General features: G+C 50.4%; 1 protein-coding gene across 2 annotated transcripts in view; it reads left to right on the top strand.

Annotated features, from left to right (window-relative positions):
* LOC126577258 (mucin-19) overlaps positions 1-7,500 on the top strand; it is a 72,006-nt gene that overhangs the window by 17,256 nt on the left and 47,250 nt on the right. Inside the window, exon 3 of one of the 2 annotated variants that reach the window (XM_050238735.1) lies at positions 1,311-1,332. The exons of the other annotated variant lie outside the window; for it this stretch is intronic. The gene's annotated coding sequence lies outside the window, so the exon portion shown is untranslated. The remainder of the gene's footprint in view (positions 1-1,310; positions 1,333-7,500) is intronic. 2 annotated transcript variants of the gene reach the window in all.

The following is a 7,500-nucleotide window of genomic DNA, read 5'->3' as shown; positions in this document are numbered from 1 at the left end:
GTTGCATCTGGTGGTGATGCTGGTGGTGATGGTGCTACTGCACCGCAATCGCTGCGGCGCTAGAGCATGAATTGGTATGCAAAAAATATGCGCCACACTGTTGAAGAATAAATAATGGTAATTTTTTTTCGCACTCCCTTTTTATCTCTCTCTCCCTCTTTTTTCTTTCTCTCTCTCTCTCTCTCTCCATCACTGCCAAAACGTGTTCATGTTGCTATTCGCACATCTTTCACTCTCGCTAGCACGGCTTCGCTTCAGCCATCAACACCCAACCCAACCCACCCCAACAAGCTCAAGATCACTCCTTCCTGTGTTAACACTAATCCAACACATTGTTATACACTTATTGTTTGGATTTTGCATTCACTCCCCTCGTCTCTTGCCAGCTTGCAACGCGTGCAAGGGGCGTGCATCGTTGTGTGCATTTCAAAAATCACCTCCCATCTCGTACCGGCGAGGAACTTCAAGACCCTCTCGGCCCCTTGGCCGAGATTATGGTATCATCCCCCACCCCCACCCCCCCGCACTGCTACACGTTGCGGTTGTGTTTTGTTCGCACGTTCTACCGCATGGAAACGGAGGAAAAACCCCGCTCTGTGGAACAACCCAACCCAACTGTGATTGTATGCGGAGTGTGATAAGAAAGGAAAATTGTTGGCAAAAGCTGTTCCCGGGGACCACCACCGGCAGCCACCATGACGTTCCGGTGTGGTCTCTTGTGTTCCGTTCGTTCACTCTCAGTCAGTTCAGTCCGCCGCAAATGTCAGCAGATTTTCCTTTAGTTTTTAGTTTTCTCTCGTTGCCGCGCGTTTGTTTCTGTGCGAAACAAGGCGGGAAAACTCTGGCGGAGCACACAACAGCAGCCATTCCAGCGTGCGGTGAAGCAGACGCCTTACATAATTCCGCATGCACTGCGTGAGTTGGTCGGGAAAAAGCCGGGAGAAAGTAGCGTTAAAGATTACGCACCGCGATGTGAAACGAGAACGACATTAACAAGAGGTGCCCGCCATTGAAAGGTGTCGCGACGAATCTCGTGGAACATCTTGCACTAATTCGGGGGGAGGAAAGCGTTATCGTATTTCACTATCCACCCAGCCGGGAAAATGATTCATTGTGCTAGGAGGATGGGCGTGATGTAACTGTGTGTCTCCATTCGAGGGGGGAAGGGGGGGAACCAACATTAGCATCACTCTATTAAGCTTTTCGGCACTAAGCTGCTATTGTTACACACCTCGGGGTGTTATACCATTGTTTTCCGTTGCGCCAACATCTGGTTTCTCACATTCGTTTCCTCTCGTTTTTCATTTCAGGCGTTGGCATCAAATCACGCAAGTAAGTAATAATGCAAACCACAAACATCCACAATTCCCCTTTTCATTGCTCTCTTCCCTGATGATTTTATCATCCTCCCAGGGGAGGGTTGGGGTTTACAACCATGATTTGCTGGTGATTAATCGTAGTGAATCGGTATCATTTGCCGTACCAAACCCCGGTGTCTCGTTAGACGCTAGATGACGCCCAGCGCAACGCAATGCCGAGTAACGACACTGGCAATCCGTCAATCGTGTGGTGGGCAAAGGGTTGAAAAAATGCGGCGAAACAAAAACCAAAATGAATGTCCAAAGAGAGCATAAAGAATGAATAGCTGGTGACGTCGCATGAATGCCACCCAGGGCAGGGTGGGTGGGTAGCAGGGAATGCATCATCATCATCATCATCATCTGCTTCTTCGTCGTCTCAGGAGCTTTCTAGGGATCGGGGGAGGGTTCTTTCCAATTTCTTTGTACGAGCCTGCCTGCATGCACGCATGCAATACTCAAAGGCACCCTTCGCCGGAGCTGGGCTGGGCTGGTCTCTTCAATCAAGCTCTTTGCTAACGTGCATTGCAACCATCCGGGACCATCGTCATCGTAATGATGACACACAAAGGTACGCAAATGTGTCCCCCGAAATGGTCGCTCGTCTACGGGGCTGGTGACAGAGAGGGCAGCCGGTTTCCTGCCAACCAGCACACACCTTCAGAAAGCCCTTTACCACTCACCAAACACATACACGTATCCGTTATGGTGGCCCCGTTGTCATCGTTGTCGTGAGCGATGACATATCCTGGGCATCACCACCCCCGATGTCATTTCATTTGCTTTCATCTCGTCTTTCATTAAAAGTGTAATAAGACCGGAAAACTGATTTCCCTCGGCGATCCTTGGTGAGGTGGGGTGCCAAGGTGGGACCATCCAGCTTCCGTCACCGTCATCGTACGACCGCCCTCGCCAGGCTAAGGAGTTGTCGGCCATTTGCTACGGATTCGTCGACAACGACGTCGACCGTTGGATAGTGGGTCGCCTGGTAACGCCGCCTTGCCTTTCTACTGCTTCGTTTGTCCAGATGCAGAGCAGAGGCATCCTGCTTGCCGTCAAATCTATCGATCGGCGTACCTTTTGCGCAGCCAGTGGTGGGTGTCCTTTGGCTTCCGGTTTTTTGCTCCTGCTGCTGCTGCTCCTCAGCTTTCCCATCCCCGAAAAATTAACACACAACAACACTCGGATGTAATCGGATTCCTATTATTATTGGCCCAGTGATAGATGGATCACTTCTCGCAAGAATGGCGGGTCTCCATTTCGTCTGCCTGGTGAGGAAAGTTTTTCATTCCTTTTTTTTTTTTGGTGGTTCAACCGATTCGGGGGACTTTTGGGATAACTTTCGGTATGCTCGCCCAACGAAACCTTTATCAATTCCCGTACAACTTTGGGATGTGTATAAGTTTCATCCAGACCCTCCGCTAGGAGCCAGCCTGCCCGCACTTTATGGTTGACTTTTGGGCTTCGGGAAACCCCTGTCCGGGGAAAACTTTTGCGATGCGATGATGATGCATCGATAAAATTTGATGAAGGTAACGCACAACACTCCCAGCTGAGCTGCCGGACTTCATTTCCCCGCAGACCATGCGGCGGAACAACGGTTTGAAATTAATCTTTTCAACATTTCACTACATTCCGATATAAATTGAGAGCTGAGGATTGTGATGCAAATGGTAGCTTTGGGGGGGGAAAGGGAAAACAGAAAAAGCAGGCACCGAACAAACCGAAGTAGCTAGGAATCAACCCTAAAGCCTACGCAAAAAAGAGGAGCACGAAAGACACGCTTGCCAAAAAACAAATTGCCTTGCTCAAAGACAGCTACAGAACCGCAAAAGAAATGGGTGAATGAGAAAATATGGCCTCATCTTCGGCTGCTGCTGCTGCTGTTGCTGCAATATTTATATCCCCCAGTCCCCCGATCCAGCCCCGGTCAACCAGGACAGATGTCCGAAACATTTATCGCATGTTAAACATTGAAGGGAATTGAGTACGAAATGTGGGGCGCCTCGGAATTGGTGGCCGATTTGGCCCTTCTGAAAGCTTTCCGAAGAAATGAAAACGTCTGCCGCTCCCTAATCAAGTGGATGCCTAGACGCCGCACCGCCAGCGGTCAAGCGGAGCGAAATCCTAGAAACAACAACAACGACAAGCAGCATCCAAAAAATCAGGAAAAAACCTTTTCCATTCCCTGTGCCGTCTGCTCGGAATGGATGAAGACAATCAGTGCCGTCCGGGCGAGTGCTTCCGGTGAAAATCCGGAGAACCAGACCCGGGGTGGTCTGGTCATAATTTCGATTCGGCCCGGAATCACCGGCGGGCAGGCAAAACAAAGGCGAGCAGACGGGCTCTCCTTCTTAGAAGCCGCTAGACCGAGTCTTTGCCATGAAAAAGGTGTCGAGGGCTTTGGGTTTTTTTAAGGCCACGAACACAACCTTCTTGGGGCCACCCTCTCGGCCTCGGTGATCCTCGAAAATCTGGAAAATGGTACAGACTCTTCGGACTCTCTCTCTCTCACTCTCAGAATGTCAGAAGATATCCACTTGTAACAAAGCAGAAAGTGGAAGGTTATGGGCAGAGGATGAGGAAATGAATTTTTATTTGGCCATTCTTTACCCAATTTTTCAACATTTCTATTCGCATTCCCTACCGGCTTATTTGCCAGGTACCGGAAGGACGGCCCTACTGTTCCTGTTGGTGGTGTCCTTGAAGTCCTGGTGTCTTTGGTAGGCCATAACCAATCAAAACCGACTACTGGGCCACTGTTGCGATGGAAAACACTTCAAATCGCGGCTCCGGGCCAGCTCTGTCTCACTCGCTCTCCACTCCATTACACTCCAGAACCACCCTTCCCCGGTGGCGTTTGAGGTGTATCCAGTACTCGAGCAAACCTGACGCCATTGCTTTTGATTCAACCTACCGATCAACCCCGGATCTTCTTTGCGCCCTATTTGCATTAACATTCCGGGGGTTTTGATCCTGCAGCAAATGGGAGGGGTGGGGGGGAGTTGAAGAGAAGGACGAATGGAAAAGGATGAAAAGCCACCTTCGTTTGATCCGCTTCTCGGAAGATGCTTACTTGATTGAAACACCACTGGATTGAATCCGATCGGTGTTCTCGAGCTGCCAAGTGTAATGCAATACACCACAACAGAGCGCGACTGAGACCGGCCTTGGTTGTGCTACGAGAAGTGCTCCGAGATCCGGAGAAAAAAAGGATATCAGCTTCCGGTAATGAAAATATTGAAAACGACTCGAACCATCGCGTTTCCAGCGGGCCGGCGGCTTGAGTCAATATTTGTTTCATATTATGTTTCTTCGCTTCTAAAACACTTCTGGGAAGAAAAGAACTTTCCGAATGTGTGCCTGACACAAGAGAACGAGGGAATGAAAACGTTTCCACTGTCGGTATCCGCCATGTGCATCCGGTTACCTCCGGGCGGCCACTCGAGGCGATAAATCATTTCCCAAATGCAATTCCAGCATTCGCTTCAATGTGGTCTCCCTTTTCGCAGAAGGAGACAGCCCTTATGGAGCGCAAACAACTGGCCGCTTGCTATTCAGTTGTGATCAGCATCAACAGCCAAGAACTTCCCCCGAGAAGGCAATCCGGGCTCCAGCTAAGCGTAGACATCATGGCGCACACACATCATGGTGTCACGATCCATCATCGCACTTTAGTTGCAATGATCGTCTCCCTGCACCCCGAGGGTTCGCATCTTCCTTCCCTCTTGTTCCACCTTCGGAATCGTTTTATTGAAAAGCACATTAGCGTGCTGTGCGTCACCGTGGAGCACCACCATCCCTTAGCCCCTTGGCGTTTCGAGACACTTTTCACTTCATTTTCGTATCCTTTTGCGCGAAACAAGCACAACACTGGCGTGCTATCATCAATCAAGCGTGTATGTGTCCGTGTCCCGGATAGTTCATTCAAATAAAGGATGTGTGGTGATGTCTTGAACAAGAAGAAGAAGAAGAAGAAGACTAAGCATCGGGATCCATCACAGCATCACTGGTCAGCAGTAACCCTTCCACTCCGGGGCCGATGGGTGTGATATGGCATCTTAATTGAATGAATTTACTGAATTCATCATCATTATCCCCAGCGGGGGGCCTCCAAACACACAAACTGGGCCAAAAGGCAACATGCCACTGCCTCCCGGTTAGCTGCGACTTGTGTTGGTTGCTGTTTATGACCGATCGACTCCCGGCGTGCAGTGCGTACACCTGCGTCACCAGTGAGCGAACTATGATGCTTTCCTTCTTTTCTTTGGTTTCCTAATGCTGACGATGCATTTTAGCTAACCATTTCGTCAAAACCACACACAAACCTCCACAGGTAGCATACATTTATCATCCCTGTTCGCAAGCACGCTGGTCCAAGAGATAAACTATGCATCCACGACGACTAGGAACTGTGTATCATATTCCCTGCTCACTCGCAGTAGCCCCGAGGCCACCAGTATATTGAAAAGAGAGTGATGTACCACTTCATCCATGCAATTGCCGGTCCTTGGTTTACGCCAGTGACGCAAATGAAGCGTTGATTCGCCCAGATCCATCCATCCTTAAGCATCCTCTCCGGGCTGCGGAACACAGCGGACACTGAGGGAATGAAAATGCTGGAAGCAAATGTAAAACATCGCAGCGTCCCTGTTGGATGTACAGCCACGTGGATGGTACTGGTGGCCTCTCCGGTGCCAAGCGGTGCTCATCCATCATCCGCGAGCACCGAGCTGCTGCTAATGCGAAGCGGAGAGTTAGGAGACGGGACGGGGGTCCCGGGACCAATGTCAGTCAATGGGCCAAATGGGAACCATCGTGTGTCCCCACCACCCCGAACCGGGATGCTAAGCAAAACCTGGCTAATCATGGACAGTGTATTTATCATCCCGAAAGCAAAAGGGGACACGGGAGCCGGAACAGGAAGCGAACAGGAAGGAAGGACTTTGAGCACCATTAGAGCACATCACTGACAAGAAAAAGGGGCTGGAAAAGGAACGGAGAACGACGGAGTGGTGATGGCTTGTATACACGAAAGATCAAACCATTCCAAGGGGCGACGTGCGACCGGAGACAGTTGATCCCATCATTCGGCCACGCCACGTCATTCGTATCCGGAATGGGAACTAGGAACCCGAATTCTCGGTCACTACTGGGACGCTCGCACGCTGAGACGGAAAGATGAAAGATGAGGAATTGTCTTCGCGAGTGCTTGCTTCTGGTGCTGCTGCTACTAAGCATCGCGCGGCGAGCGCGTTTCGCCCATCAATCAATCGAAGGGCGGCATCAATTTGGTGACCAGGCGGCGAACGGCGTAACCACCGATAATCCGATCAATGAATCCGCACGTACCAAGCGAGCGAATCCCGAAACCAGCAATTTCGCGTCTCATTTGCTAGCGAGCGAGGACGCAACGAATGGTGGAAGTGCTGAATTCGTTTCCCGAGAACGTCTCCTTTTGTGGGCCCGGTTGGGTGTGGGTAGGTTAAGGTATTCAAATTAATCCGCTAGAATCCGAGCAATCTGAACAATATCGTGTCGCGGATGCGTCATTGTCATCGTGTAGGTAATCCCAAACCACCACGGCCATGGCCTCGGAGTGGATAGATAAGCTTTAAAGGGACGCACGAACCGGAGCATCGAGTCCACTCTCTGATATCTGATATACCGTCGTTCCATTCCATTAGCTCAACTTTGACAAAGCCCTCATTAAGAGCAGGGGACGTGCCGGGGGGGGGGGGGCAATTTATGCTCCAGAGCATTCAACCCATAACTCACTTCTCCCCCGTTCCCCTGCAAAACTGCCATTCAAATTGATATGATCACAGCCATACACTAATCGTCCTGCTCCTGTGTTCCTGTTGCAGTCGCCATGTTACTTTTTTTGATTTTGTCCCAACGCGCGCGCTTTCATTCGTGGCGAAGCTTCGACGCGATGCGTTCGGTGTGCGCAAGTTAATGCTCATTACTGATGCAATTGTTATGCAAATAACTTCTAATTGGCTGCCATCCGGTCTGGCATGATGCGTCCGGTACCGACCAGGACGCAATCGCCCACACGGCAAGGGTGAAATGCACATTTGGATCGATTCGATTTCGTGGCGCTGTGCGATAATGGATTTGCGTTACATGCAGCACAGGA

This window comes from Anopheles aquasalis, chromosome 3 (assembly GCF_943734665.1).
Source record: "Anopheles aquasalis chromosome 3, idAnoAquaMG_Q_19, whole genome shotgun sequence".
In the NCBI taxonomy this organism is placed as follows: Eukaryota; Metazoa; Arthropoda; class Insecta; order Diptera; family Culicidae; genus Anopheles; species Anopheles aquasalis.
The sequence above is the reverse complement of the archived record's forward strand: the minus strand, read 5'-3'. Positions and strand labels throughout refer to the sequence as shown.